The sequence below is a fragment of the Podarcis gaigeae genome (genome assembly GCF_964106915.1).
Source record: "Podarcis gaigeae genome assembly, chromosome: 3".
Taxonomy (NCBI): domain Eukaryota; kingdom Metazoa; phylum Chordata; class Lepidosauria; order Squamata; family Lacertidae; genus Podarcis; species Podarcis gaigeae.
This window is the reverse complement of record NC_139680.1, coordinates 46801128-46811313: the sequence shown is the minus strand read 5'-3', so window position 1 is coordinate 46811313 and position 10186 is coordinate 46801128.

The window sequence follows — 10186 nt, the reverse complement described above, 5'->3', positions numbered from 1 at the left end:
ACACTGAGAGGCAGTGATAGAGAAAATGTGAAACGCACACATTTATCCAAACATCTAGCTCGCCCCGTCCCTATGGCTCCAACAGCCATTGTGGTCATTTTAAAATACAGCGGCCCAATATATATAACCTAAGATGCTAAAACAAATTGCAATGTAACGGATAAGTAGCAAACAACACCTTGGGAATAACTTCCGAGTCACACTTTTAGGATATGGGTACCAAAAAGGTTCGCTTACACGCCAGTTCTAGAAACACTTTAGCCAAGCGCTAAAGGCAAATGGTAGAGTTAAATGCGTGGTTTACAATCCTCACGTCTACTCAGAAGGAAATCAAGGAGATCAGTGGGGTTACTCCCGGGTAAGTGTGTATTGGGATGCAGTCTAATCTCTTCACTTTAAATTAATAGGAAGATCTATTCTAAGAGGACTCAACTTTGGTCGGATAGTGTTAGGAGTTTGCAGTCCACATCAAGCAGAAGGCAACGACAAGGCTGGTTTGAGAGTTTTAACGGATCACTTCTCTTCTTTGGTCGGGAAATGATGTCCATTCATCGCTTGCTTGCTTGCTTGCTTCATCAGGTAGGATAGGTTAGGGTCGTTGGCCTTTTTTGATGGATCACATCGGAGCTGTTCAAGGCAGCTTCGCAAACTTTCCACATTCAAGCAACGTGTTTAGGAACAGGGTAGATAACTTCCGACTGAGGTTTCCCCAAGCAGCCAACTGAATCTCAACAGGCAGCTGCCCTGGACTTCACCTTGGCCAAGACGCAGGGAGTTTCAACGCACCGCTTAGTAAAGAAATGGCGGTGGGGTAGTTCCTTGTCCTTTCGATTAGGCAGAGGAATGTATTTGGCCAGCCTTGCAAGGGTCCAGTCTGGGGAGCAATAACAGTGAGACTTCAAGGGTGGAAAATAAGAAAGCTTCGTTTCTTATAGGATGCATAAATAGGCTAGTAAGGAGTTCCTGCCTTAGCTAACGTAGTCGGAGATGCAAAGGAGCCCTGCTTGGTCTTTGATTTCTTCAGGAGAGAGAAACAAAAGGAAGATGTCTCCTCTCCTTTCAGCTTCAGAAGCGAGAGTGAGAGACAAGGGGTCGTGGTGGTCAGCAACCCTAAGAATAGCGGTGTAACCATCTAGGAAATGTCAGCACAAATTAAGTTAGATTAGAAAGACAATCTAGGAAGCTTGGAGGTTCCTCTCTCTGTCGACTTTCTCCCCATGCAAACCCCACCAGCCGTAAGACAAGGTGAGTTGCATCCCAACACTTAAAACAGTTTTAGCAATACAGGAGGAAGGACGGGTCTGTAAACGTCTGGAGGCCAGTTTAGTGTGCTGGTTAGTGTCTTGAACTAAGTCTGTGGAGACTCGGGTTCAGTCACGAAGCTCAATGGCTGACCTTAGGATAGTGACTGTCTCTCCGTCTAACATACTTTGAGGGTTATGAAGATACTGAGTTAGACTATGGGCCCATCTTGCTCCTTGCTGTCTATATACCAAGGATGGAGAACAAGTGGCTCTTCAGATGCTGTCAGACTACAACTCCCATTATTCCTGACTGCAGGACATACTGGGAAGGGCAGCTGGGAGTTGGAGTCTCAGAACATCTGCAAGGCGACAGAGTCCTCTTCCTCACCTGTCATGGTTCTTTTCACCGTCTAACTTGATGAACAGTTCTGAACATTTGGAAAGCTTGCCCACTATTTTGGGGTATTTTGATTGATCTAACAGAGGTATTGCCCTAAATATGTACCCAAGGCAAGGTCGAGATCAAAACCGTGGTGTTACGCCCTGTTAGATGTGCAGGCTTGGGACTGAATGCGACTAAGATACCCTCAGAGCAGACCACTGAGATAAATGGGTTGGAGTTAATTATGGCTAATTTCACTTCACTGATTTCAATGAATCTACTCTGCGTATGGCTTAGATGCTTGTTTTGGAACTGAGGCCACTTTTAGACATTCATTAGCAGCCAAAACTTTATCTTCTCTTCTCCGTACCCAAAATGCTCTCCCACCAGGTTCAAGCAGCGGATTGACACACGGGGTCACCAAGAGTTGCTCTTTCCATCCACCTCCCTCTCTTCCCTCCCCACTCCCCAAACTCAATATATAGCCTAAAAGGCCACCATTTCAGGAAAATCTGAGACGTCTGTCACATTACCTAACTTAGTGAAATCATAACAAAGGGCTCCATGAGAAGTGACAGAATAGAAGCTGGAAGGGCTTTTCAGATCCAGTTACACTTCTTTGGTCGTCCCTGATTTCCTCCTTGAAATGTCTCACATTCGCCGCATGTTTGTCGGGCGAGGCTTGATGGAAATCAAAGGCATCGAGTTTTGTGCTCCTCGTTGGTTTCCTGCGGGGGGATTAGATAGGATATCGCAAACACGATTTTTTATTGTCAGATCTTACAAAGGGGGTGGGGAAGAGCAGCGCATGAAGATATGCTGTGCACCCTTACAATACATTACCTACTTACACACAGGCCTCCTGCGCATCATAAGAAAATGGAAATTGGTCCAAACTAATTAATACGTGAGGGTGTGCAGCAATCAGATCATTTCAACCCAGAGGAGCAGCGAAAGTCGCTGTCCTCCATGCGTTCTTGCGCTTAAAGATAACACTAATGCTTTTTAAGATATCCGCCTATTTAGTTCTGGCATATCTGTCTCTCCATCGTCCTGTCTTTGTTTCCACGAGGATCTCTAATTAGCCAGCTTGTTCTTCGGTCTGCCTATTATCTGTCTATTCTGTATGCCTATGAACGTGTGTGTGTGTTTCAAGAGATGCAATGGTGAATATACTAAATATGCTTGTCACGCACAAGGCTCCTCTTTGGATAAGCCAAATGTGACAGCTAATTTCGTATTACGAATCTGAGGGAGTCTAATTTTACCTGCAGGTTCTTGCCTGCGATTCCTTCATCCTCCGTCTGACTGTGTCCCTCTGAGCAGCAACCAGGTCTCGGTCGGAGTGGGAGACAGCACAGCACACGCAGCCACGTTGGAGTTTTTGTTTCTCATCGCGTCTTGCCTTCCTTGGTTTGACAGAAACACACACGCATACACACACACACACACACACGATCAGCAAGATCATCTTTTTGTAGCAGCTCCTCGAGTTGCTCCAGAGCGACAAGTGATGGTGGCTGGCGCCTTTTTTGGGGGACCAGATTTGGGACATGCACAGCTTCCAACATCACCATCCTCTGCCAGGCAGGCAACCCAGCTCCCCACCTCTTTTCCCGACCTCAGAACCAGGCAAAGGGCATTAGGAGCATCTACAACATCCTTTTGTAACCCCCCCCCAGCCCCTCACCAGTGCAGTGCAATGCAGAAGATGCGTCTGATGTTCCTCTATGCTCTCTCAGGGGTAGCCAACATGGTGCCATCCAGATATTGTTAGACTGTGATTCCTGTGAGATGTAATCCACTGCAAGCAGTCAAATACAACATTCCTTGTTTTGCTAGAGTGGACATGCAAGGGAATGTTTGGTGCAGCCAGTCCAAACTTCCTGTTTCTCCTGGCCTGGAGCATTATTGCTTGCATGTGACTAGTGGGTGGTGACCTTTCCAGATCTGGTAAAAAGGCCAAGGCATGCTGCCACTCCCTCTCTCTTCCATCTTCCTTTCATCCTGCGAACTTCCTGGAATGAACTGCTGGCTGCCAGCCAAGCAGTCCCTCAGGTCATCTTCCTGAACACCTCCCACAATTCCCACTATCACTAAGCACTGGTCATTCTTGCTGGGGCTGGTGGGAATGAGTCTAAAACAGGCATAGGCAAACTCAGCCCTCCATATGTTTCGGGAGTACGACTCCCATCATCCCTAGCTAACAGGACCAGTGGTCAGGGATGATGGGAATTGTAGTCCCAAAACATATGCCGGGCTGAGTTTGCCTGTGCCTGGTCTAAAACATCTGGAGGCCATCACTTTGACTACTCTCATGGTAGCCTGAGAAAACTTATGGCACAATACGGGGGTTGTTCAGGTGTCACAGGACACTTTGTTTTTGCCACCACACTCTTAACAAGACTCACCCCTCTGGAATAAGGTGCCCCAGTGGTCATCCAGCCTTGCATTTCCCACTGATCAACCACCACCAGTAGTACCTCATTTGCCTTCTGTGCAGAAGGTCCAGCCCCTGGCATCTCCACGTGGGAGTGGGAATCTCTTGTCTGAAGCCCCGGACTTCAGGGCCATTGGAGTAGCCTGCTGGCCATTGGAGTAGTCAATGTAGATGAAACAATGGTCTTGCTCAATATAAGACAGCTTCCCATAATCCAATTTCCCATGTGGGGCATTTTTCTTTAAAGTATACATATAGCCTGATGCCATGCATATTTAATCAACTAAGATCAGTGGTCCTATTCTATGTAATTGCAGTAATGGTTGCAATTTGCTACACACTTGTGTGTTTTTCCTCATATTTCTATTTTTTATTAAAGCTTGAAAGAACAAAGAACAATCAGTATATAGAAAGAAACATGAAATATCAAACTCAAGTATGAATGTTTACTAATGTTTCTCCTGTCTTAGTGTTTTTGTTAACTGCTTCGGGATATTGTTATACCTGAGAAGTGACATATAAATGCCTAAAAGATATAAGCAAATATGGAACTGAAATAATATGCTTAGAATTGGGTTGTGTGTATACCTAGGATTTCAGCTATTATTGTACCCTAGGTCACATATGACTAAGAAGAAGAGCCGAGGTAGGACTGAAGTCAACTTTACAGACCTTCGTTCTGGCTTATTACAACTCAGAGTCTCAGGTATTCATGGGTGGACTATGGTTTCTTAATGACTGAGGAAATGAACTCTGTCCACAGTCAGATAATAACAGCTCATAATTCATAACCGCTATGTCCCAAGGCTGAAACCTAGCACTGATTAACTCTAAAAACTGTTCCTCTAAAAGACATAGGTGCTGATCGTAAGTCTGGAGATGGTTGATTCTGGGGTTGTGCCCTTTTAGATTATTGGATCTAAAGCCATTTTTTGCTTTCTACAGTAGTATTTAGCTATATTAGGTCCAGTTGTTCTTTGTTAGCCTGTGCAGTACTTTCAAGTCTGCCAACACATGATCCCATTGGGGTGCCCCACTGACCAACCTGTTAGCCACATTCTGCACTTGCTTCAGCTTCTGCACAGTCTTCAAGGGCAGCCCCACATATTGTGAACTGCAGTAGTCCAAATAGGAGGTCACTAGAGGATGGACTGCTGAGGCCAGACTATCTTGGCCCAGGAACAGTCATAGCTGGCAAACTAGCTTAAACCTCCCAGAGCAGATAATTCCCAGACAGGAGACCCCCCCCCCCCAGATCATGCCCCTCTTATCAGGATTCAGTTTATTGTCTCCCTACAAGCCCAGTACTGCTTCCAGACACTGATCCAACACCTTCACAGCTTATCCTGATTCAGATGGAATGGAGAGGCAGAGTTATTTCCATAGTGAAGTATTCAGGATTTGGGAACCAGGGGATAATAATCTACTTCCCAGTGATGGAAATAACACGCCCATTCTTCCCAATGGACTGCAGCTACCTGCTAGTTCAACAGGGCCAAAGGGATGCTTGTGTTTGCTCCTGCATAGAAACAGTTGTGGTTTGTTGCCGATCTCACTCTATTATCTCCTATGACCAGACAATTCAGAAATAAGTTATGTCACGCTGTAGTCTTCCCCCACTCCGCTACCCCAAGGAAGTGTTGTAATGCCCAAATGAATGAAATGGTGCCCAAGGCAATTTTTCCTACATGGAGATGAAGTTTGCAGCTAAATGAGATCTTCCCAGCTTTAGGACAACCACCTACACATAAGACTTTTCAGGGTGGGGACAATGGTAATCATGTTGCTTGCTTCAGGACGACATCAAGCCCTTGCTCTCCACCTAGCCAGAGGACAGCACATGTGTACTGGACTCGGCTTCTGTGAAAGTCCCAGTTGCTTGCTGATAATGCACATGTATTTGTTTGGGGCCATTTTGGGGAGGATTGCAAAAGACAGAGAGCTTTAGTTGGCATCTCCCATTTTGGCCAGTCATGAGGAGCTTAAATTAGTATGTAACTGTTTTTTTTTTAATATTATTCCCCCAAAAATCCTGGGGAGTGTGGTTTTGTGGGGCACTGGGACACCTGTTAGGGAGCCCAATCCCCCAATTTCCTTACTCTTGGTTATTTAGAGCAAGGCATCCTTGAAGGATGTCTGCACAGAGCCTCTACCCCAAATTCTTGGATTTTGTGTCTTTGGGTGGTGACCAATATTAGTTATACTTAGAATAATAATTGAAATTAATGAGTATTATTAAGTTAGGTCCATAACTTTAGTGGGTCTACTCTGAGTAAAACTTATTTGAATCCTTTGAGCCCCATAACGAGAAGCCAAGGAGATGTTTGCATATGCATGCTCTGTCTTTCACATCCCCTTTCGATATTCACATCCTTTTTGAAATAAAGGACCTTCAAAGTTTCCTATATAAAGGAGTATAATTAGAAAATTCTCAAAACAGCGTTTTCAGTGTCACTCACACATTGACCGTCAGATCATCTAGCAGTACGTAATGGAGTTAAGTTCACATATTTATGATTACGACTGATTGAAACCCCAGCTTTTAAACCAAGGTACACATATGTGTGAAACAGTCCTAAGCAAACATAAGTATGATATGCAATTTGCATATTGCTAGTATTAATGCCAGGGAATGCTTTTAATCAAGGGGTTGGCAACAACAGTTGTGATACTATTTCAGGTATTCTTAGAAATAAATATTGTCAGATCTTGCCAGGAGAATCTGAAATACAGTTTTCTGATCCTCTTCTCAGCCCACAGCTTCTGGAACAGCTCAGCTAAAGGATTTCTTGATTTGCGGTTATTGTTAATTATTTTGTAGCTATATTTTGTAGCTCATATGAAGGAACAATAAATATTATGTAGAGTATTTATGTGCACACACACGTATATCACACAGTTAATTATGTATTACCAGACACACTTTAGATGCATTTCCCTACTTAAACGCTTGTGCTTCCATAGTAAACACATTAACTGGAAGTGCGTCAGAAATCTAATGAAATGTTAACTCCTAGAATAGTAAAATAAGATTATATCGGGATAGTGTTATTTATTTTTGAAATACCCCCCCCCCCCGCTTTTCGGGATCGGGTTGGTTTTTAACAGAATTTTGGATGTGGGAGGAATTGTATGTGTTTTTGTGTTTTTATATTGTAAAGTGCCTTGTGAATCTCGGATGAAGGGCAGTATAGAAATGATGATGATGATGATGATGATGATACGAAGGAATAAAACAGGAATCCCACAAGACCCCGCGAATCTAAATTTTTGTAGATACCGATGATTTTAATTGACTGTTTCAGAACAAAGAGGTTTTTAAGGACTTTAGGCACAGACTGCAAATATTAAGTCATCTACAGATCAGTCATAGGCATATTTATAAAGAAGTAAGTCCTACTGTGTTTAACGGGGCTTATTTCCAATTAAGGATGGGATCCTATACACACTGAACCCAGTGGGGATTACTTCTGCGTAGATGTACATAGGACGGCATAGTTTGTTCGAGTTGTAACCACCACAGCAGCGCAATGCTAGCCATGGCTACTCAGAAGTAAGTCCTATTGAATTCTATGGGTCTTACTTCCAGGTAAGTGTGGGAAGACTGCAGACCTGGTTTTCTTTCTACTTTCGGAAATACTGTAACATAAAAGAAATATCCTCTTCTCCTCTACTATAGGGGGAAACGCCACAACAGCAATGCGCTTCTCTCGAGGCTCGAGCTCCCATGTTTCTGTCCTTTTTCTGATCGAGGTTTAACTTATTTTGTGGTTCATTTCATCAAAATGCTATTCCTGGCCCGGGCCAAACGTCACAGGAGGGAAAGCGGTCCTAAACGAGGAGGAAACTGTGATAGTGCGAGGAAGATCTTTCATCCGATTCACCCGTGTTTTTGGAAAGCGAGCGCTACAGAAATCGCCGGCTCTGCTTATTTCCAACGAAGGCTGCGAAGATCCTCGGTATAATGACCTGAAAATTCCTGCACTTTTCCGATGCCTTTGGGATCCGGATTCAAAGCGCCTCGAGGGTCTAGTTACAAGGGACTGGACATCATCACGTGTGCCGAGGTTTCCTTTGTGTTGACTTCGACGTGCCTGTTTCGAGCGAGGAGCTGCATTTCTACAGCGCATTCTACGGGAAGGTAAGCGCCCTGCCGTTGCCCTTTTAACTGCGGGAGCCGCGCGCTTCTACGGTGGGGCCCACCGAGTCCCATGCGTCGGGACAGCCGTCAGGCAGAGCGCAGGGCTCCGCCTCCCCGGCTCTCCGAAGCCCCGCCCCGATCCTCTCTTTACCGGTCGGTGCGAAGCCGTCGGGTGGCTGAGTCGGTCCTGCTGCCCGCCTGCTCTCCCACTAAGCCGCCGCGAATTTGCTGCTGCTAGTGCGGAGCTGCTTGGCTCGTCCGACGCCGCTGGCGGAGAGGAGGTGGGCTGGACACCCGCAGCAGCCGCGGCAGTGACGCGCCGCAGTCTCCTCCTCCTCCTCCTCCTCCTCTTGCGCTCGTCTCCATGCTGCGACGCCTATCGGCTTGTTTGGAGAGAGGCGGCCGCCGTCTAAGACATTGCAAGGCAGCGGGGGAATGAATGGAGACGAGGAAAGGGCATGGAAGAGGCGCGGGTCGACACAGGGAAAGGTTAAGATTGTGATCCCATAGGCACACTTAACATAGCTGTCAATTTTTCCCTTTTCTTGCGACAAATCCTATTCGGAATAAGGGAATTTCCCTTTAAAAAAGGGAAACGGTGACAGCTATGCACTTAATCCGGAGTAAAAACAAACAAACAAAGGATGGGGCGATGAACGGAATCGGAGAGGAAAGAGATAAATGCGTAAGGATGGACGGAGATTTGAGTTTCTTGCTGGGCTGATCAAGGGCATATAACCAACTAATTTAGGAATCAAAAAATGCCTGCCCTGTCTCAGCAGCATGAAGTGGGGGACCCGGCCTTTCTTCCTCCCGAACTCTCCCAAGAATGGGAAAAGCTGCAGCACCAACAGCGTTGCTAAACAGTGAAGTTGAGCCCTGCTGGTGGGGGCAGTGCATGGGAAGGATTCCAGCAAGTGGCAAAAAAAGTTTCCTTGCTTTGCATGACAGTGAGTGACCATCAGACCAAATTGCTAAGCATGCAAGTGGGTCCAAAGTGACCTAGTCTAAATGGGTATGATCCAGTCAGAGTTTGGCCCTTTTAGGTCTTGCATTTGATGGTGACGTAAGCACTCCCCTTAAGTTCCAAAACATTTCCAGGGCAGCTTACAAAAGGAGATATTTGGGCACATATATATGTTCTCTTTTGAAGCTGTGCAGCCCAATCCTGTGCACTTTGAATTTGTGTCCACTTGTTTCAACATTAAAAAGATAAAGGTAAAGGACCCCTGACAGTTAAGTCCAGTCGCGAACTACTCTGGGGTTGCGGTGGCACTCATCTCACTTTACAGGCCAAGGGAGCCGGCGTTTGTCCGCAGACAGTTTTTCCAGGTCATGAGGGCGGCATGACTAAGCCACTTCTGGAGAAACCAGAGCAGCGCACAGAAACACTGTTTACCTTCCCGCTGCAGCCGTACCTATTTAACTACTTGCACTTTGACGTGCTTTCAAACTGCTAGGTTGGCAGAAGCAGTGACCGAGCAAAGGGAGCTCAACCTGTCATGGGGATTCGAACCGCTGACCTTCTGATCAGCAAGTCCTAGGCTCTGTGGTTTAGACCACAGCGCCACCCACCTTGTTTCAACATTAGGCCATATGTTATAGCCACAGTATGGGACGTGGGTGGCGCTGTGGGTTAAACCACTGAGCGTAGGATTTGCCGATCAGAAGGTCAGCGGTTCGAATCCTCGCTACGGAGTGAGCTCCTGTTGCTCGGTCCCAGCTCCTGCCAACCTAGCAGTTCGAAAGCATGTCAAAGTGCGAGTAGATAAATAGGTACCGCTCCCGCGGGAAGGTAAATGGCATTTCCGTGCACTGCTCTCATTTGCCAGAAGCAGCTTATTCATGCTGTCCACATGACCCGGAAGCTGTACGCCGGCTCCCTCAGCCAGTAAAGCGAGATGAGCGCCACAACCCCAGAGTCGGTCATGACTGGACCTAATGGTGAGGGGTCCCTTTAACTTTACCTTATAGCCACA